The sequence below is a fragment of the Mustelus asterias genome, chromosome 15 (assembly GCF_964213995.1).
Source record: "Mustelus asterias chromosome 15, sMusAst1.hap1.1, whole genome shotgun sequence".
Classification (NCBI taxonomy): Eukaryota; Metazoa; Chordata; class Chondrichthyes; order Carcharhiniformes; family Triakidae; genus Mustelus; species Mustelus asterias.
The window spans coordinates 95,206,709-95,229,161 of NC_135815.1; the positions used below are offsets into that span (position 1 = coordinate 95,206,709).

At 46.8% G+C, this 22,453-nt stretch overlaps 1 protein-coding gene across 5 annotated transcripts in view; it reads left to right on the top strand.

Annotated features, from left to right (window-relative positions):
• Window positions 1-22,453, top strand: part of plcb4a (phospholipase C, beta 4a) — a 510,936-nt gene that overhangs the window by 173,315 nt on the left and 315,168 nt on the right. The window contains exon 4 of one of the 5 annotated variants that reach the window (XM_078230347.1): window positions 17,642-18,053. The exons of the other annotated variants lie outside the window; for them this stretch is intronic. The gene's annotated coding sequence lies outside the window, so the exon portion shown is untranslated. The remainder of the gene's footprint in view (window positions 1-17,641; window positions 18,054-22,453) is intronic. 5 annotated transcript variants of the gene reach the window in all.

The following is a 22,453-nucleotide window of genomic DNA, read 5'->3' on the forward strand; positions in this document are numbered from 1 at the left end:
TGGATTGGCCATGCTAAATTGCCCCTTAGTGTCCAAAGATGTGCAGGTTCGGTGGATTGGTCATTGCAAATTGCCCCTTATTGTCTAAAGGTGTATAGGTTAGGTGGATTGGCCATACTAAATTGCCCCTTAGTGTCTAAAGATGGATAGTTTCAGTGGATTGACCATAGTAAATTGCCCCTTAGTGTCCAAAGATATATAGGTTAGGTGGATTTGCCATGGTAAATTCACCCTTAGTATCCAAAGATGTATAGATTAGGTGATTCAGCCATGGCAAATTACCCCTTAGTGTCCAAGATGTCTGGGTTAGGTGAATTGACCATGGCAAATTGCCCATTAGCGTCCAAAGATGTATAGGGGGTTAGGTGGATTTGCCATGTTAAATTGCCCCTTAGTGTCCCAGGATGTATAGGTTAGGTGGATTGGCCATAGTAAATTGCCCCTTAATGTAGAGGGATTAGCAGGGTAAATACTTGGGGTTACGGGGATAGGCCTGGGTGGGATTGGTGTTGGTGCAGGCTCGATGGGCCGAGTGGCCTCCTTCTGCACTGTCGGGATTCTATGTCCCTATTGATGCGCTCAATCTGTTGATGTAAATTACAGAAGGATAGTGATCTAAAGTTTGATTCACGTACGCCCAGATTGTAATCAGTCCTGCCTGCAGCGTTGTCAAGCTACTGCTGCTAAAACAGCACACGACGCTGCACATTGAAATAGGCAGCTTGCAGTGTGGACACTGGGACCAGGCACTCAGCTGTCCCCTCAGGTCACTCTCAGAAACAATGCTGGCCCATTGATTGTATCCTTTGGGAGTATGTGCAGAGTCCTGACCACCGCGCGCAGACACAGGAAACCCATTCACGAGGAGACGGCGGGGGGGGGGGGGGGGGGGGGGGGGCGGAAGAGACATGAAACAAATACAAAATTATAGATCAAAAGATTTTGAACTCCGTGTGATACCTTTTTATCTTTTATCTCGGTAATGCTTAGCCCTTACATGGCCAGACTCAGAATGACAGTCACGCACTCTGTTTCGCTGCAGTGCTTCAGAGTTCACAAAGTTTTTTCTTGCATCCAATCTGTCGAAGATTTACAGATAGCCGGGACGGTTAATCTTCCTTCAATATCTGGGTGCCACCTAATGTTATGCTGCCGGACAGCCATTTGCGTAAATCAGACGGAACAATTAAGAGTCCTCGGAGGGGGGGTCTTGCTTCCGAATGATGTGTTGTTTTCCCAAAGATAGAAGATAAAGTGGGTTTTTTAAATTCCGCCGTAGGTTTGTTTTCAGAACAATCTCTGCTGGATTTCGTGTGACTCCAGTGTCGTCAGTCGGCACGCAAGTCATGTTCGTCCCCTGAAAAGCAGAACACCGTGGACGCGAGGCATCTGAAATCAAAACAGAAAAAAAAGGTGCTGGAAATAGTCAGCGGGTCTGGCAGCATCCGTGGAAAGAGAAGCAAGGTTAACGTTTCAGGTCGATGACCCTTGCATCAGAAACATCCCTCGCTCATTATGGGTGGCGTTGAGAGTTTTTTTGTGTTTTAACTTTATTTATTAACGTCACAAGTAGGCTTACATTAACATGCAATGAAGTTAGTGTGAAAATCCCCTCGTCGCCACACTCCGGCGCCTGTTCAGGTTTTTTAAATTCATTCGTGGGACATGGGTGTCGCTGGCTGGCCAGCATTTATTATCCATCCCTAGTTGCCCTTGGAAGGCAGTTGAGAGTCAACCGCATTGCTGTGGCTCTGGAGTCACATGTAGGCCAGACCATGTAGGGATGGCAGATTTCAGTCACTGAAGCACATTAGTGAACCAGATGGGTTTTTCCAACAATCGACAGTGGTTTCATGGTCACCAGTAGATAATTAATTCCAGAATTTTTTTTACTGAATTCAAATTCCACCATTTGTCGTGGCGGGATTCGAACCCGGGTCCCCAGAACATTAGCTGAGTTTCTGAGACTAGTGATAATAGACTAGCAATAATACCACTCGGCCGTCGCTTCCCCTAAACTAAGGGAGAATTGAGCACGGCCAATGTAGCTAACCAGCACGTCTTTCAGACTGTGGGAGGAAACCGGAGCACCCGGAGGAAACAGACATGCAGACACGGGGAGAACGTGCAGACTCCGCACAGGCAGTGACCCAAGCTGGGAATCGAACCCGGGTCCCTGGCGCTGTGAGGCAGCAGTGCTAACCACTGTGCCATTTAGCATCTTAAATTTGATCCTGACACCAGCTCTATTAATGTTTCACGATTTCTTTTTCCCAATGCCGCATAGACCTTAAGTCATTAGTGACAAGGTTGTTCCTGAGTATGCAGAAGAGAATAGTGCTACATTGCTATTTACATGTCCTGCTGCCTCATTCAGTGTAATTGCGAGCTTTGAGGAGTTGGCATGTTGCAGTTTTTTCCTTTATTTCTCATTAGCAAGTGGGAGAGTAACTCTTAATTGCTACATTCTTATATGGTATTCAAGTATGATAACACTCGCGATGTGAAGACATAGAAATGTGTCCGAGGTGTATTCAAACAAAAATAGAATACTCGACTGGAAAGCATATAATTATATGTTGCATTGCTAAATAAAATATATTTTGAGAGCTCTAATGCTACAATGGTCTATTAGTATCATAATAAGCACTGATACAGACAGTGTAAATAAAATAATGTCCAACATACATTATCGTAAGTAGCAGTTTGTAACGAGTTAGTTGTTTGTGGATGTTCAGTATTATCAGGTTATGAAAAACAACATTCAGAGAGCTCTCTTTCTCTCGGCATGGTGGCGCAGTGGTTAGCACTGCTGCCTCAGAGCGGCATGGACCCGGGTTCAATTCTGGCCTCGGGTCACTGTCTGTGTGGAGTTGGCACGTTCTGCCCGTGTCTGCATGGGTTTCCTCCTAGTGTTCTGGTTTCCTCCCACAGTCCACAGATGTGCAGGTTAGGTTGATTGGCCATGCCAAATTGCCCCTTAGCATCAGGGGGACTAGCTAGGATAAATATGTGGGGCCATGGGGATAGGGGCTGGGTAGGGTTGTGGTCGGTGCAGACTCCATGGGCCGAATGGCCTCCCTCTGCACTGTAGGGATTCTATGAGAATTCAAATTTTACCAATTGCCGTGGTGGGATTCGGAGCTGGGTCCCCATAACATTAATAGTCTAGCGATAATACCACTAGACCATTGTCTCCACGAAGCAACAAGTAAAGCCAGTTGGTGAATTCTGTTTTTCCAAAAGACATTTGAAACATGAAGTAACTCCTCAGAGGCCGGTGTCCCAGATTCCCTTTATTTACAAATTCTATTCCACTCTTAAGAGTGCTTCAGGTACACAATCAGAATCCGGAATGTCGATAGTCCTGGCACTCCTCAATATATACACAGGTGAGGCTCCCTGATTGGGCAGGCAACCGTTACCTCAATCAGAGATATATTTTTGTGTTTAACCAAATAAACAAAATCAACTGAACTTAGGGTAGCTCAATCAGGGACATCTCTTCTGTTTGAACCAAATAAACAAAATCAAACTAACTTAAGGACAACTCAAAAGGGGCAGCCCCCTAAAAGGAGGGGAACCGCCCGAAACAAAAGACAAAGCGGAAAGGAAACTTAAAACATCAAATTAAAATGTGAGTAATGGGGTCAGTAATGCACCCCAGTCCCTGCGGTGCCCAGCGGGCACAGATTAGCTCAATCAGGGAGCTCATACTCCAAGAGGCCCACCCCAATGGCCTCATTGAAGACATTACACAACAAATCTTGCGGACCATCACGGTTTGACCCCGGAGCCAGACCTCAGGATGCCAGTAAGAGTATTCTCAGGATTATTCAGAGAACTATGGTATCGATCTGATTTATGTAGCATATTGGACCCAAACATGGTTCTGCCCAATGAATCTAGTCTGCTGCAGGCAGCCACTGAAGCCCTTATTTTTTTTACCAGATGCAGTAGCCCACAGCTATCAAAAGAATCAGAAATTATGATGATGTCATCAATTACACTGAGTGTAATGATGTAAAACATGTTTGGGGCAAGGCCAACTCAGTGCATGCAAAACCCCACATCTATCAAATGAGGATTTTACTCTCTACGCACTCTCTCTCTCTTGCACTTTCTCTCTCTCTCATTTTCTGTCTCTCTCTCTCGCGTGCGTGTGTGTGTCCCGCACTCTCATTCTCTTCTCTCTTTTCTCTCTTGTCCTGTGTTTGTGTGGCTCTCCCTCTTGCTCTTTCTCTCTTGCACTCTCTCACTCTCTCTCTCGTTCTCTCTCTCATATGTGTCTCTCTTGCACTCTCTCTCGTTCTCTTCTCTGTCTCTTTCTTATTCTCTGTATGTGTCTCTATTTCTCTCTCTTGTGCTTTCTCTTATGCACTTTCTCATTCTCTCTGTCTCTTGCTCTGTGTGTGCGTCTCACTCTCTTGAGCTATCTCTCTGTTGCACGCTCTCATTTTCTCTCTCTCTCTCTTTGCTCTGTGTGTGTCTCTCTCTCTCTGTCTCTTGTTCTTTCTCTCTGTCTCTCTCTTGTTCTGTGTGTGTATGTCTCTCTTGCATTCTCTCTCTCATTCTCTTTCTTGTTCTCTCTGTGTGTGTCTCTCTCTCCTGCACTCACTCTCGTACTTTCTCTTTTGCGCCCTCTCTCTCATTTTCTCTCTTGTTCTTTGTGTGTGTGTGAGTGCGTGTGTGTGAGTGCGTGTGTGTGAGTGCGTGTGTGTGAGTGCGTGTGTGTGTGTGTGTGTGTGTGTCTCTCTTGTGCTCTCCCCCGTCTTTCTCTGTCTTTCTCTCTCTCTCTCTCCCCCTCCCTCCCTCCAGCTCCCCCTTTTTCTCTATCCCTCCTCCAGCAAGATGGTAGCAAGATTCGTTGCCAAGACTTGGGCTAAATATAGAATCATAGAAATGCACAGCACAGAAGGAAACCATTTGGCCCATCGTGCCTTTGGCTGGCTCTTTGACAGAGCAGCTATTCTTAGTCTCACAATGCCCACTTTTTGGCCGTAACCTTTGATTAATTTCCTTATACTCAGGGGCTTCTGTGGGGAGCCTATTATTCCACATATATATTCCATGGCAGGGTGTCTCGGCCAATCAGAGGCAACTTGCCAACCAATCAGCACCTTCTCCTGTAGTATAGGGCGGGGCACCATGGCATAGTGGTTAGCCCCACTGCCTCACAACACCAGGGACCCAGGTTCGATTCCCAGCTTGGGTCACTGTCTGTGCGGAGTCTGCAAGTTCTCCCCTTGTCTGTGTGGGTTTCCTCCGGGTGCTCCGATTTCCTCCCACAACCCGAAAGACGTGCTGGTTAGGGTGCATTGGCCATGCTAAATTCTCCCTCAGTGTACCCAACAGTGTGGCAACTAGGGGATTTTCACAGTAACTTCATTGCACTGTTAATGTAAGCCTACTTGTGGCACTAATAAATAAACTTAAGAAAAAATAAACTTTAAGATTTCCTCCTCTAACGGACATCAGTGAACCAGCTGGGTTTTTCCTTGCAGTGTAAATGTAAGCCTACCTGTGACACGAATAAATAAACTTAAAATGTTGTGATCATTTGAAATTTGGTATTCTTGCACTTGTCCTGATGAAGTTCCTCCTTCAGCTTTTATGTAGAGCTGAGATGAGCGGAGTTAAAAACTGCTCACGGAGGTCTTTAGTTCCTGAAAATTCTACATTTGAATGAGTTTCCTCTTTCTATCTTAATCCTTGTTCTCCAAGCAGTACATATTCTCCCTCAAGGTAATGAAAGATGGTCATGGAAGAATGTAATGCAAGTGCTTGTGGAGCCTCAGCAAATGTTAATCTCAGTAAATTTACCGCCGCCCTTTTGAGTTGCTCAGAAGCAGGAACAATTTAAGTATAAAATGCATTTGGGGTTCATTGACTTGCTCCTATGGGAGCTGTCTTTCTGAAACTTGGAGGGTGTACTTATTAGGCTGTTACAGATAACATTATAATAAAGTATAGTAATTAGACCCGAGCTACATGCTCAAATTACATTAATTACAGAGCAGACTTTCCTTAACGGTTCAAGAATATTTTTATCGCAACCTCCTTCAGTCTATATTTTGACACTCATCCTCTGCACTTCCGACTCTTGTCTCCTGTGAACACCCAGTTTTTTTTCCTAACCCACATTCCGCTTCCGCACTTTCACTTGTTTTGGTCCAGCGTTGGTTCCGATATTCACAACTGGACGCAAGCGCACAGGAAATAGGAGTAGACCACATTGTTTGTCGAGCCTGCTCCGCGGCAAGGTGGCACAGTGGGTTAGCGCTGCTGTCTCACAGCGCCAGGGACCCGGGTTTGATTCCCGGCTTGGGTCACTGTCTGTGTAGAGTTTGCATGTTCTCCCCATGTCTGCGTGGGTTTGCTCCGGGTGCTCCGGTTTCCTCCCACAGTCCAAAGATGTGTGGGTTGGGTCGATTGGCCATGATAAATTGCCCCTTAGTGTCAAGGGGGACTAGCTAGGGTAAATGGATGGGGTTATGGGGAGAGGGCCTGGGTGGGATTGTGGTCGCTGCAGACTCGATGGGCCGAATGCCTCCTTCTGCACTGTAGGGATTCTATGATTCTGTACAATCCTGGCTGATCTTAGGCTTCAACTCCATGTTCCTGCCCACTCCCCAAATCCTTTAATTCCCTGAGAAACCAAAAATCTATCAATCCCACAGCCCATCTCATGGGAGGCATGGTGGCACAGTGGTTAGCACTGCTGCCTCACGGCACCAGGGACCTGGGTTCAGTTCCGGCCTCGGTCACTGTCTGTCTGGAGTCTGCACGTTCTCCCCATGTCTGCGTGGGTTTCCTCTGGGTGCTCCGGTTTCCTCCCACAGTCCGAAAGACATGCTGGTCAGGTGCTAAATTCTCCCTCAGTGTACCCGAACAGGCGCCAGAGTGTGGCAACTAGGGGATTTTCACAGTAACTTCATTGCAGTGTTAATGTAAGCCTACTTGTGACACTAATAAATAAATATATTCAAGGATGAAGCGTCCACAACCCTCTAGGATAGAGAAGTCTAAGGATTGACAACATTTTGAGTGAATTAATTTCTCTTCATCTCAATCCTAAATGACCGGCCCCCTATCCGGTGACTGTGTTTTAGATTCCCTGACCAGCGGAAACAATCTCTCGGCTCCCAACCTATCAAACCCTTCAGAAAATTGTAGCTTGCAATGTGATCCCCTCTCATTCTTCTAACCTCAAATCCCTAACTGCCCTTGAGCTGAGTTGGAGTCATGTGTAAACCGAATCAGTCAGATTTCATAGAATCCCGCCAGTGCAGAAGGAGGCCATTCGAGGCTGCACCGACCACAATCCCACCCAGGCCCTATACCCGTCGCCCCTCATATTTACCCTGCTAATCCCCCTGACACTAGGGGCAATTTAGCATGGCCAATCAACCTAACCCGCACATCTTTGGATTGTGAGAGGAAACCGGAGCACCCGGAGGAAGCCCACGCAGACACGGGTAGAATGTGCAAACTCTACACAAACAGTGACCCAAGCCGGGAATTGAACCCGGGTCCCTGGCGCTGTGAGGCAGCGGTGCTAACCACTGTGCCGCCCCTGATTCGGCCCATCGAGTCTGCACTGACCACAATCCCACCCAGGCCTTATTCCCGTAACCTCACATTTACATGGGATTCCTGTAATCCCATGTAAAGTTAGTAGGATTTTGCAAGCTCAGGCCAAATGGTGGGGGTTACATGTAGTGTGACTTGAAGATGTGACAAGATCCTGGTTGAGGCCGTCCTCATGCGTGCGGAACAGTTTGTTTCCCTGGGCACTAGTCCTGTGACAACACCACTACGTCGCCACCACCTCCCATTGAAAACAACACTGCCACCCAACGAGTCGGAATGGTGGCAAGACTCTGAGCAAACGGTCTATTGTACAGCGGCACCTGTTTACTCAGCAAACAGCAAAGTGAGCAAAGACTGTTTACACAGTCTGTGTACTGTGTGAGCATTACAAAACTTCTGTTCTGTGGAAACCTCTCCCAATAAAAGAAGGGCGCCCCTTTCTGTAAATGCAGCAAGTGGAGGATAGTGAACGGAAGACAAATTTGCTGCATAAAACCAAACCCAATCAGTGTGGTCCCCAGGCCTGATTAATGGGAGAATTGCTCAGTTATCACCATTCTGTTGGGGTATAGAGGTGTCACAATGTGTGGGATCTTTTTCTGAGTGTCAGCTGTCACTCAGTTGGTAGCATGCTTGCCTCTGAGCCACAGGGTTTCACACTCAAGTCCCTGTCCGGGGCTTGAGCACAAAAATCAAGGCCGACTCTCCCATGCAGCACTGTCGGAGTGCTGCACTGACAGAGGTGCCATGTTTTTAGACAAGATATTGAACCAAGGCCTCAGCTGTCTGCTCGGGTGGACATGAACAATCTTATGGGAGCAGAGGAGTTATCCTGGCTTTCCTGGCCAATGGCCATCTCTCAATTAGTATCACAAAAGCAGATTATGTGAGCAATGTCACATTGCTGTTTGAGGGAGCATGCTGTGTGTCAATTGGCTGCTGTGTTTCCGACATTAACAAGTCTCACAACACCAGGTTAAAGTCCAACAGGTTTATCTGGTAGCACGAGCTTTCGGAGCGCTGCTCCTTCATCAGAAGAAGGAGCAGCACTCCGAAAGCTTGTACTACCAAATAAACCTGTTGGAATTTAACCTGGTGTTGTGAGACTTCTTACTGTGCTTACCCCAGTCTAACGCCAGCATCTCCACATCTTTCCTACATTACAACAGTGACTACACTTCAAAGGTATTTAATTGGCTGTAAAGCACTTCATGACATCTATAAATGCAAATATTTTTTTCCCTTTCCTCAGGCTCTTTGTCCGATTGTCGTGCATTTATTTCTGATGATTCCCCACACCACCTCAGCTATTCATGTGTTCTCTGCATCTACCAAATGTCTTCCTCCTGTTGTCTAATGATAATCACTGAAGTATTTAGCCATGCATGCGTGTGTGTGTGTGTGTTGCGTGTGTGCGCGCGCGTGTTTGTGCATGTGTGTGTTTGTGTGTGTGTGCGCGTGTTTATGCGTGTGTGCGCGCGCATGCGTTTGTGTGTGTGTGTGTTTGCCTTGGGATCTTCCATCCATGCTTGCCCCAAGACTGGGAAATCCCCCCTGAGGTCAGCAGACCTTCGCATGGTCTGTATCCTGCCTGCTACAATTCCCGTGGCAGGTGGGACCGGAAAATTGCGCCCTGTCTGTTGAATGTGACTGTACTGTGTGTTTTTACATGTGTGTGTGTTTACACGTGTGTGTACACGTGTGTGTGCACGTGCGTGTGTACATGTGCATGTGTACACGTGCGTGTGTACACGTGTGTGTTTACACGTGTGTGTTTACACATGTGTTTACACGTGCGTGTTTACACGTGTGTGTTTACACGTGTGTGTTTACACGCGTGTTTACACATGTGTGTGTGTTTACACACGTGTGTTTACATGCATGTGTGTGTTTACACGTGTGTGTTTACACGTGTATATGTTTACATGTGTGTGTGTGTTTACACGTGTGTGTGTTTACTTGTGTGCGTGCGTGTGTGTCTTTTAAGGCGGGGAAGGCTGTTCCATTGTAGCTACCACGTAGTCTGGCTGAACTTCACTATCTTTTGTTTCAGGAGAGTTTTCAAGTTGACAATCAACATGTTTGGTCACATTCTGAATACACCTTATAGCCATTGAGAACTGGGCTGAATTTTGTACCTGCGCCCCGCATAAAGTGGTGTATGCTCCCTTCCCACAACCTTCCCAACCATTCCCAAGCACAGTCCCAATCACACACTGAAATCGGCAGCCCGCCTGCCATATTAGGAAGACCAGTTAAAGATCACTGTTAACAAAGATAAAAGCAAATACTGCAGATGCTGGAATCTGAAACAAAACCAGAAAATGCTGGAAAATCTCAGCAGGTCTGACAGCATCTGTGGAGAGAGAATAGAGCCAACGTTTCAAGTCTGGTTGACCCTTCGTCAGAGCCTCGTAACCCCATGGATTTACCATGGCTAATCCCCATAACCTACACATCTTGGGACACTGAAGGACAATTTAGCATGGCCGATCCCCCAACCTGCCCAACTTGGAACACGAAGGGGCAATTTAGCATGGCCAGTCCACCTAACCTGCACATCTTTGGAGTGTGGGAGGAAACCGGAGCACCCGGAGGAAACCCACACAGACACGGGGAGAATGTGCAAATTCCACACAGACAGTGACCCGAGGCTGGAATCGAACCCAGGTCCCTGGTTCTTCAAAGTATACTTGTTGATAGGGTACAAAAAAAAATGGTGTGAATTAAACGAGTATTCTGCGAACCAATCTTTCTGCATCTAATGAAGGTCTTGTGATCGGGAGAAGGAAACAAACATTTGATCTGGCAAAGAGCAGTGTCTGTGTCAAATTAGTCATCAAGTCCTGTCTAGGCTGCCTTTCAAGTGTTTGTTGGTGCTAGCTGAATGTAAAATGCTGAGAAATTATTCAGGAAGAAATTTGAATTGTAAATATCAGTGGAGGCTTTCCAGCAAGCACATTTGTCATGGGAGGCATCAGAATTACATAAGAAAGATGAGTCAGAGTACGAAGGGAATTCGTGACAGACAGGGTGAGAAACTGTGTTGATTTGTACCCATTTTCTTGGTGCTCTGAGTGTCCTGTGAGCTCCAGAATGGTGTCCACAGTGGCTGCATCTCACTGACCTTCACCACTCCTTGATTTGATTTATTATTGTCTCAGTGTAGTGTGGATCGGATGCTGCACTTGGTTGAGGCAATCAGGTTACATTTAAGCTTCATATTCATGCTTAAATGGGATGCAGATGAGATCAAGCCTTGGAGGAGGAAACCTCCCCCTCCTCCAATCAGCTTGGCTCATGTAGATCAGGCCCAAGACAGGTGTGAAGGCCCTGTCTTGTCAGCTTGGATTGGAAATGTCTCAACTTGTTGAGACTCTGAATTGGACTTGATTTGATTGAATTGGAAAAGTAACAAAAAAAAAATTATTGTCACATGTATTAGTATACAGTGAAAAGTATTGTTTCTTGCATGCTAGACAGACAAGACATACCGTTCATAGAGAAGGAAAGGAGAGAGTGCAGAATGTAGTATTACAGTCATAGCTAGGGTGTAGAGAAAGATCAACTTAATGCAAGGTAGGTCCATTCAAAAGTCTGATGGCAGCAGGGAAGAAGCTGTTCTTGAGTCGGTTGGTATGTGAGCGCAGACTTTTGTATCGTTTTCCCAACGGAAGATGATGGAAGAGAGTATGTCCGGGGTGCGTGAGGTCCTTGATTATGCTGGCTGCTTTTCCAAGGCAGCAGGAAGTGTAGACAGAGTCAATGGATGGGAGGCTGGTTTGAGTGATGGATTGGGCTACATTCACGACCCTTTGTAGTTCCTTGTGGCCTTGGGCAGAGCAGGAGCCATACCAAGCTGTGATACAACCAGACAGGATGCTTTCTATGGTGCATCTGTAAAAGTTGGTGAGAGTCGTAGCTGACATGCCAAATTTCCTTTGTCTTCTGAGAAAGTAAAGGCGTTGGTGGGCTTTCTTAACTATGGTGTCGCGTGAGGTCATTGAACTTCTTGCAGCATTGTATCCAGCTCCTCGCGGCTTGACTCCTGACATTGTTCTCCATGACGATCTGCACCCACTGCAGTGCGCCTGTGCCTGGAGGGCCACCTGGCCCGCACGCACAGTGGTTAGCACCGCTGTCTCTTAGCACCAGGGACCCAGGTTCGATTTCACTGGAAATCCCTCATCTGAAGAACAGTGGCTGTAAATCCCCTTCAAGGCAGACTGTGCAGTCAGTTCCTGGAATGGGGTTGAATAATGCTTCTAAGACAGAGACTGGAGTGCTGCCAGCGAAACCCAGCTGACATTGGAATGTGCAGTATATGAGTGAATATTGCATCAAAGGCTGCAGCTAAATAGGTTGTTCTTGCATTCATGTTGGTCGAGACAGCAATGACATTTTATTCTTTTGTACTCCCCCAAGCACGTACTACATAAACGGCACGGGCGTGAGGATGGCACAGTGGTTAGCACTGCTGCCTCACAGCGCCAGGGACCGGGCTCAATTCCCGGCTTGGGTCTGTGTGGGATCTGCACGTTCTCCCCGTGTCTGCGTGGGTTTCCTCCGGGTGCTCCGGTTTCCTCCCACAGTCTGAAAGACGTGCTGGTTAGGGTGCATTGGCCGTGCTAAATTCTCCCTCAGTGGACCCGAACAGGCGCCGGAGTGTGGCGACTCGGGGATTTTCACAGTCACTTCATTGCAGTGTTAACGTAACCCTACTTGTGACACTAATACTAAGACTTCCTCCTCTTTTCCACCAAGACCTCCAAGTACAGCGAGTGGAAAAGTTGAGAGCTCGCTTCCTCCCATACTGTGCATTTTTCAATCCCCTTCCAACAAGGTCAAAGTCACTCACGCCCAACTGCTGGCACCCATTCTAACCGAGTGCAGGTCCCCTTTAAGAGGACAGGACCAGCTCTAAGTGGTGGGAGCCTCTAATTATACTGTCCCCCTGCTGACGTGTTCAGTCAGTCAGTCAGCAGTGCAGTTAATGTTGTCTGGAGGCTGTAATAATTGAATTGCTCAATTAGCACAAAACTGCAGGAGCAGATCGATGGTGCCAGTTTACAGCAGCTTCTAAACTTTACCACAAACCAAAAAGAAAAATGCTGTCTAAGAAACACTGACCGCTGTTTAATAATCATACTTATACCCCAGTAATACATAGGAATCCTACAGTGCAGAAGGAGGCCATTCGGCCCATCGAGTCTGCACCGACCACAATCCCACCCAGGCCCTATCCCCATAACCCCATGCATTTACCCTGTCTAGTCCCCGTTGACACTAGGTAGCAATTTAGCACGGCCAATCAACCTAACCCGCACATCTTAGGACTGTGGGAGGAAACCGGAGCACCCGGAGGAAACCCACGCAGACACGGGGAGAATGTGCAAACTCCACGCAGACAGTGACCCAAGCTGGGAATCGAGCCCCCGGGTTCCTGGCGTTGTGAAGCAGCAGTGCTAAACACTGTGCCAACGTGACGCCCCAAGGACAGGACAGAGACACTTGCTGAAGAAGAATCGCAAATGTTACTCGTGGAGTACCGTAGGGATCAGCTCTTGGTCCGCGATCGTTCACTGTTTGCATTAATGACCTGGAGGAAGGAACAGAATGTACGTTTTTCAAATTTGCCGATGATACGAAGATAGGTGGAAGGGCAGGTTGTGATGAGGATATTGTAATTCTGCAAGGGGATACAGATAGATTGGGTGACTGGACAAAAACCTGGCAAATGGAGTTTAATGTGGGCAAGTGTGAGGTCATGCACTTGGTCGGAGGAATCGAAAGGCAGGTTATTATCTAAATGGAGAGAAACTGCGGGTGAATGAAGTGCAGAGGTGTTCTGGTGCATGAGTCACACAAAGCCAGCAGGCAGGTCCGACAAGTAGTGGCAAACAGCATTTTGGCCTTTATTGCAAAGGGGTTGGAGTTTAAAGATAGGGAGGTTTTGTTGCAATTGTACAGGGTGTTGGCGAGGCCTCACTGGGAACACTGTATACAGTTTTGGTCCCCTTACCTCAAAAAGGAGATAGTAACATTGGAGGCAGTCCAAAGGAGATTCACCAGGCTAATGCCTGGGATGAGAGGGTTGTCCTATCAAGAGAGACTTAATAGTCTGGGTCTGTATTCCTTGGAGCTCAGAAGACTTTATTCAAACATATCAGATCCTGGGGGGACTTGACAGGGTGGATGGTGAGATGTTTTCACTAGTAGGAGAATCTGGAACAAGGGGACATAGTTACAAGATAAAGGAGCGGTCACTTAAAACTGAGATGCGTAGAAATTTCTTCTTGCAGAGGTTGGTGAATCTCTGGAATTCTCTGCCCCAAAGGGTGTGGAGGCTGGATCATTAGAGGTATTTAAAGTGGAGGTGGATAAATATTAAAATAAAAGCAAAATACTGGGGGTGCTGGAACCTGAAACAAAAACAGAAAAATGCTGGAAAATCTCAGCAGGTCTGACAGCATCTGTGGGGCCAGAATCTGTGGATAAATATTTGAATAGAGGGCTGTGAGAAAATGACTCAGAGAAAGACCTGAGACCAGCTTGGATCAGCCATGATCTTATTGAATGACAGGGCATGCTTGGAGGGCCTGGTGGCCCACTCCTGCTTCTTGTTCTTGTGAAGTTTGAAATTGTGGCCAGTTTTACACTGTGTAACTTCTTGTTTCCTCCTGTTAATGGGATAAGGAAGATCAGTCCTTCTGCAGCATCCTTCAATGTGCTGATAATTGAATAGTTGGTGTGTTGAAATGTGGGCATCAATTCCAGTATTCACTGATTTCATAGAATCATAGAAACCCTACAATGCAGAAGCAGGCCATTCGGCCCATCAAGTCTGCACTGACTCTTACCCAGGTCCTAGGCCCTATCCCTGTAACCCCATGTATTTTACCCCACTAATTCCCCCTAACCTATACATATGTTGGGACACTAAGGGGAAATTTAGCACGGCCAATCCATCTAACCTGCACATCTTTGGACTGTGGGAGGAAACCCACACACGACATGGGGAGAACATGCAGACTGGGCACAGACAATGACCCGAGGCCGGAATCGAACCCGGGTCCCTGGCGCTGTGAGGCAGCAGTGCTAACCACTGTGCTGCCCTGAATTACTTTCCTAATAGGCTGCTTACCAACGCAGCTGTTGATTTAACATGTGGAAACAGAAAATTGTCTGCTTGGTGCCAGGGCAGCTTATCACTCCAGTTGGATTGCTTTGGATGGATATTTACTACTACCCAGTTTGACTGTTAGAATAGAATCATAGAATCCTACAGTGCAGACGGAGGCCATTCGGCCCATCGAGTCTGCACCGGCAACTATCCCACCCAGGCCCTATCCCCGTAACCCCACTTATTTACCCTGCTAATCCCTCTAACCTACGCATCCCGGGACACTAAGGGGCAATTTAGCACGGCCAATGCAACTAACCTGCACATCTTCAGACTGTGGGTGGAAACCAAGGCACCTGGAGGAAACCCACGCTGACACAAGGAGAACGTGCAGACTCCGCACAGACAGTGACCCAAGCCGGGAATCGAACCCGGGTCCCTGGCGCTGTGAGGCAGCAGTGCTAACCACTAACCAGTGTCACCGTGCCGCTATTGGGGAAAGTCCCCTATGGACTGGAAAACTGTTGTCTCATCTCATCTTGCTCTGAGCGAATCATGCAGCGAGACTGATATGTGTGAAGGTTTGTGGGCCAAATCGCTCCATTGATCTGAAAGAAATTAAATGATTGCGAGACCGGATGGAGGAGGCAAAGGAAGAATGCATGGGAGGTGACCAGAAATAAAAATGGAAAAAGCTGAAAATACTCAGCAGGTCTGGCGGCGTATGTGGAGAAAGAGAAACAGAGTTAATGGTTTCAACTTCGTGCGCGGCTGGGATTATCCGGTCCCACTGCGGCGAATGGAGTTTTGACTGAGCGCCAAATTCACAGCGGTGACGGAGATCAAAGAATTGTCTGCATCAACGGGGATGAAGTACAAATGGTCAAAAGCTTCAAGATTTTAGGTGTCCAGATCACCAGCAAGCTGTCCTGGTCCCTCCACGATGATGCTACAATTAACAAAAGCTCACCAACGCCTCTACTTTCTCAGGAGACAAAGGAAATTTGGCATGTCGGCTAAGACTCTCACCAATTTTTACAGATGCACCATAGAAAGCATCCTTTCCAGATGTATCACAGCTTGGTATGGCTCCTGCTCGGCCCAAGGCTGCAAGAAACTACAAAGGGTTGTCAACGAAGCCCAGTCCATCACGCAAACCAGCCTCCCATCCATTGACTCTGTCTACACTTCCCGCTGCCTCGGGAAAAGCAGCCAGCATAATTAAGGACCCCACGCACCCCGGACATTCTCTCTTCCACCTTCTTCCATCAGAAAAAGATACAAAAGTCTGAGATCATGTACCAACCGACTCAAGAACTTCCCTGCTGCCATCAGACTTTTGAATGTACTTACCTTGCACTAAGTTGATCTTTTTCTACACCCTAGCTATGACTGTAACACTACATTCTGCACTCTCTCCTTCCCTTCTCTATGAACGGTATGTTTTGTCTGTATAGCGTGCAAGAAACAATACTTTTCACTGTATACTATACATATGACAATAATAAATCAAACAATATCAAAGAATTACAGCCAATGTTTCAGAATGATGGCTTTTCCTTCAAGCCGGGAGTTAAGAGATTTAGATTTTGAGCACGTGATGGATGGGATGAGGGTAAAAGGAAAAGTCGGCGATGGAGTGAGGGCAAGAAAGATTGAACGCCAGAAGAATTGGCCTTCCTGGGGCAAAGAAAATGGTGATGTGGCCAGATAAGAAATGAAGATGCAAGGTTGTGCCTTGAGCCGGAGTGGTGCTGTCCTGAGAGACTGAAACACGTGCAGAAAACAAAATGTGGAGGGGATTGAGTTTACAGTCTGAAATAGTTGAAGTGTCAAGCCCAGGAGGTGCTCAATTGAAAGATGAGATGTTTCTCCTAAAACCGATGTTGAGCTTTTATGGAGCAGCGCTTATCATGAATCTCACCGGGACAGTGCAGCAGGCCAAGGACAGAGCGAGGGTGGGAAATGAAAGTGACAGGTCACCGGCAACTTGGGGTCATAATTGCGGACTGAATAGAACTATCCCACAAAGCGGTCTCCCCATTGTGGAGGAGGCCACATTGTGAACAGTGAATACTGTCGACTAACTTGAAGGAAGTGCGGGGTAAATCTTTGGATGGCACAGCTGTTAGCACTGCTGCCTCACAGCGCCAGGGACCGGGGTTCAATTCTGGCCTCAGATGACTGTGTGGAGTTTGCACGTTCTCCCCGTGTCTGCATGGGTTTCCTCCGGGTGCTCCGGTTTCCTCCCACAGTCCAAAGATGTGTGGGTTAGGTGGATTGGCCATGCTAAATTGCCCCTTAGTGTCAAGGGGATTAGTAGGGTAAATACGTGGAGTTACAGAGATAGGGTCTGGGTGGATTCTTGTTGGCGTAAGCTTGATGGGCCAAATGGCCTCCTTCTGCACTGCAAGGAGTTCTATGAAATTCTGCTTCACCTGAAAGAAGGTTTTGAGGCCTTGGACGACGGGGAGATACAAGACCAGGTGTCAGCATTGTATGGAAAGGTACCATGAGAGGGGAACAGGGTGTTGGGAATGATTGGGAGAGGGGAAGGTGTGTTTGGTGCTGGAATGACTCTGGAGGGGCAGAAATGTCGAAAAATGACCTGTTGAATCACAGAGGGTAGAAGATGAGGACAAGGGGGAAACCCGATGAAAGGCAAGGGGTGAAAGCAGAAGTGTGGGAAATGATGCGGGCATAGTCAAGAGTCTTGTCAACCATGGTGTGGGATATGGGGGGGGATGTGGGGGTGGGTGGAATCCTCAATTGATGAACAAAGAAGCTATCGCAGGCACTCTGATGTGGAAGGTGGCATTACTTTTTATTAGTGCACCATTATTAAGTACTTAAAAATAAGCAAAAGAGAATTGGTTTTACAAAATTATTATTGAAACATTTCCATCCTTCATCTGTTTATCCCAGTGTAAAGATGGTCAGAAACTGGTTCTAAGCCCCATGAGAATGCTGGTGCTTGGAGAACTATCCAAACACTCCAGAATTAGCACGTTAATCACAGCTTGATCGTGATGGATATTCGATAAGTCAATATGTGTTCATGGCATGTTGCATTTTACGTTTGTCCATTTCCAATATGATTAAGAAACGGAATCTGTCTGCCATTATCCAGAGTATAACCGGAGAAGTCGAGAGCTGGACGCAATATTTGATTCATTATTACTGCGTTATGGGGGAAGATCACAACTGGTGAATGCATTAGAAAATATCCATCAGTGTCAGAGTACAGTCTGGAGACTCTGCAGTGCCATTTAGGAATTAAGTGTTGAATGACGTAATCAAGCTTCATGTTACACATCTCCAAATGAAGAGAGAAATTGTGATTTAATTCTTAAAAAGCTGCATCTATCATTCCCCCTTTTGATGCCCAAATGAATAATAGGTATACTGTGACATCGTTGAGGAGTGAGGCATTGCATCCGATGACTGTCACAGTAAAATGTGATTACTAGTTACCTAAAGGAGTAGAGTGTGCCAGGAATTATTTTTTAAAATCATTTGTGGGACATGGGTGTCACTGGCTGGCCAGCATTTATTGCCCATCCCTATTTGCCCCAGGGTAGTTGAGAGTCGACCACATTGCTGTGGCTCTGGAGTCACATGTAGGCCAGACTGGGTAAGGATGACAGATTTCCTTCCCTAAAGTACATTAGTGAACCAGATGGGTTTTTCCGACAATGGTTTCATGGTCATCAGTAGATTCTTAATTCCAGATATTTTTTATTGAATTCAAATTCCACCATCTGCCGTGACGGGATTCGAACCAGGGTCCCCAGAACATTAACTGACTTTCTGGATTAATAGACTAGCGATAATATCATGAGACCATCTCTTATTCCCCTTTTAAAAACTCGTATGGAGAATAGGTATCCTGTGTGATCATTTAAGAGTGAAGCATTGCATCCACTGACTGTCACCGTAAAATGTAATTACTAGTTACCTGAAGGAACTGTCTATAAGAGTGGAATGGTGGCACAGTGGTTAGCACTGCTGCCTCACAGCGCCAGGGACCCGGGTTTGATTCCCGGCTTAGGGTCACTGTCTGTGTGGAATCTGCACATTCTCCCCGTGTCTGCGTGGGTTTCCTCCGGGTGCTCCGGTTTCCTCCCACAGTCTGAAAAACGTGCTGGTTAGGTGCATTGGCCGTGCTAAGTTCTCCCGCAGTGTACCCGAACAGGCGCCGGAGTGTGGCGACAAGGGGCTTTTCACATAACTTCATTGCAGTGTTAATGTAAGCCTACTTGTGATGCTAATAAATAAACTTTAAACTAAAACTAGAATGTGGCTGCGATTCTTTCTGAATAGTTCTGGATCTGAGCCATTCACAAGTGTAGCACATGATGATTAGTCACACTCTTACACCTATCACCCTCCCACATCCTTGTTAAGATCTAATCTTCCCAAGCAAATACAGCAGTCGTTACACCACAGCTAACTCAAACAGAGAAGAATGAAACCGAGTTACACGTTCACCGCAGAAGGCACCTCTTCGCAAAGTCCAGTGTTTTGTTTGGATCCGGGAGTTTCAGGAAGTTCCTCACATCCGTGTTTCTCACTGAAAACTTTGCTCCCGAGTTCATGCTGGGACTTTATTGAGTTCATCCTCATAGAATCCCGACAGTGTGGAAGAAGGCCATTCGGCCCATCGGGCCTGCACCGACCACAATCCCACCCAGGCCCTATCCCCGCAACCCCATGCATTTACCCTCCTAGTGACACTAAGGGGCAATTTAGCATGGCCAATCTATCTAATCCGCGCATCTTTGGACTGTGGGAGGAAACCAGAGCCCCCTGAGGGAACCCATGCAGACACGGGGAGAACGTGCAGACTCCGCGCAGACAGTGACCCGAGGCGGGAATTGAACCCGGGTCCCTGGCGCTGTGAGGCAGCAGTGCTAAACACTGTGCCACTGTGCCACTCAGCTTTATACCTAATTTGCTTTCAACAACAGGCATGATTGGACAGGAACTCAGAAATGCATGATGAATATCACTTTATTATTCATCGAATCGCACAAGAGTTATCTTTCGAAAACCTTTTTAAAAAGTACAATGTAAAATATTACTCAAGTGCACAGATTGAACAGGTTATACATCGTGACTTTTACTTTGCCACTCATTGGTTTTATGGTCAGATTAACCTAAGTGACAGATATTATGGAACTTTATATATTCCCAAAGCTCATGGGCTGAACGTACCTGGTTCCAGATTAGACCAGAGTGTTCAGGAAGTTTCAGGTTTTTTTAATTCATTTGTGGGACATGGGCGTCGCTGGCTGGCCAGCATTTATTGCCCATTCCTAGTTGCCCTAAAACTGAGTGACTCGCTCGCCCATTTCAGAGGGCAGCTGAGAGTCAACCACATTGCTGTGGTTCTGGAGTCACATGTAGGCCAGACCAGGTAAGGGCGGCAGATTTCCTTCCCTGAAGGGCATTTGTGAACCAGATGGGTTTTTCCGACAATGGTTTCAGGGTCATCAGTAGATTCTTAATTCCAGATATTTTTCATTGAATTCAAATTCCACCATCTGCCGTGGCGGGATTCGAACCCGGATCCCCAGAACATTAGCTGAGTTTCTGGATTAATAGTCTCGCGATAATACCACTGCTTATGTCACCATCTGTGCGGAGTTTGCACATTCTCCCCATGTCTGCGCGGGTTTCCTCCGGGTGCTCCGGTTTCCTCCCACAGTCCAAAGATGTGCAGAATAGGTGGATTGGCCATACTAAATTGCCCCTTAGTGTCGAGGAGACTAGCTAGGGTAAATGCATGGGGTTATGAGGATGGGGCCTGGGTGGGATTGTGGTCGGTGCAGACTCGATGGGCCGAATGGCCTTCTGCACTGTAGGGATTCTATGCATGATGCCAGTTAGGTACTTATTTTTCCAGAATTGTAACATGCGGGCTGTGGAAAGATCAGCAGCCGTCATAGAATCATACAGTGCAGAAGAGGCCCTTCGGCCCATCCAGTCTGCACCAGCACACGAGAAACACCTGACCTCCCGCCTATTCCCATTTCCCAGCACCTTGGCCCATAGTTTTGAAATGTTATGACCTCTCAAGTGCTCACCCAGGCACTTTTTAAAGGATGTGAGGCACCCCGCTTCTACCACCCTCCCAGGAGGTGCATTTCAGACCACCAACACCCTCTGGGTAAAAACGTTTTCCCCCCCCCCGAAACCTCCTGTCCCTCACCTTGAACCTGTGTCCCCTCGTGACTGACCCTTCAACTAAGGGGAACAGCTGCCTCCTATCCACTCTGTACATGTCCCTCATAATCTTGTACACTTCGACCAGGCCCCGTTGTTGTAGAAAAATTCTGTTGTTATCATTCTTCTGTCACTTCTCGTAAGCACAGCATGCGTTAGGCTACTGCATAGAATTTTATATCAGCCTTACCAATGCCAACCCAAAAATATTGGTCTGTTTAACGCTAAACAAACCAGAGTCATTTTCCTATTTGTCAGGGCTGGGTTTAGTGCCACAGAGCTCATATCTAATATTTGGAAAGCAACAAACAAGTTTGCGATGGCAAAAGAGAAAACACTGGAAAGTCTCAGCAGGTCTGGCAGCATCTGTAAGGAGAGAAAGGAGCTGATGTTTCTATTCCAGATGACCCTTTGTCAAAGCTAAAAGGCATAGAAAGTGGGAGATATTTATACTGCAGGGGGAGGGAATGAAAAATGAGCCATAGCCCAAAAAAACAAGGGGAAAGCCTGCTAATGGCAGTCCATAGAAAGAAGTCTCACAACATCAGATTAAAGTCCAATAGGTTTATTTGGAATCACAAGCTTTCAGAGCGCAGCTCCTTCATCAGGTGAGTGGGGAGGTAGGTTTCACAAACACGGCATATATAGACAGACACAATTGCCAATGATTACCTGAAAAGATAACTCTTCAAATACATGAAGCATTACCTGAAAAGACTCACATTCCAACCATTATCTTGCAATTGTATCTTTGTCTGTATATGCCGTGTTTGTGAAACCTACCTCTCCACTCACCTGATGAAGGAGCAGCGCTCCGAAAGCTCGTGATTCCAAATAAACCTGTTGGACTTTAACCTGGTGTTGTGAGACTTCTTACTGTGCCCACCCCAGTCCAACGCCGGCATCTCCACATCATTCCATAGCAAGAATAGAAGGTGTGAATGGCCAAATGGCAGAGAAGCTGAAATCAGAGGGTAAACTGTGACAGATGAAGATGTGGGGGGAGGGAGGGGGGGAGATGGGTGGGAGAGAGGTAAAATTGAGAAAAGGGGGGAAAGGGGAAGCAAAGGGGGAGAAAAGCTAAGGAAACGGGGGATAAAATAGGAGGATAGAGTGGAAAAGAAAAATGAAGAAAGACAATATGGAAATAAAAGGTAGAGAACAGGTAAAAATTAAATAAAATGAAAACAAAGGGGTCGAGGTGGGGATCGATGTGATGGGTTGTGGCTCTCTCTGATCTGGAACGATTCTAGGATTATATTCACTGGAGTTTAGAATTTCTAGAGTGAGAGGGGATCTCATAGAAACTTATAAAATTCTAACAGGGTTAGACAGGGTAGATTCAGAAAGAATGTTCCCAATGGTGGGGGAGTCCAGAACTAGGGGGTCATAGTTTGAGGATAAGGGGTAAACCTTTTAGAACTGAGGTGAGGAGGAATTTCTTCATCCAGAGGGTGGTGAATGTGTGGAATTCACTACCACAGAAAGTAGTTGAGGCCAAAACATTGT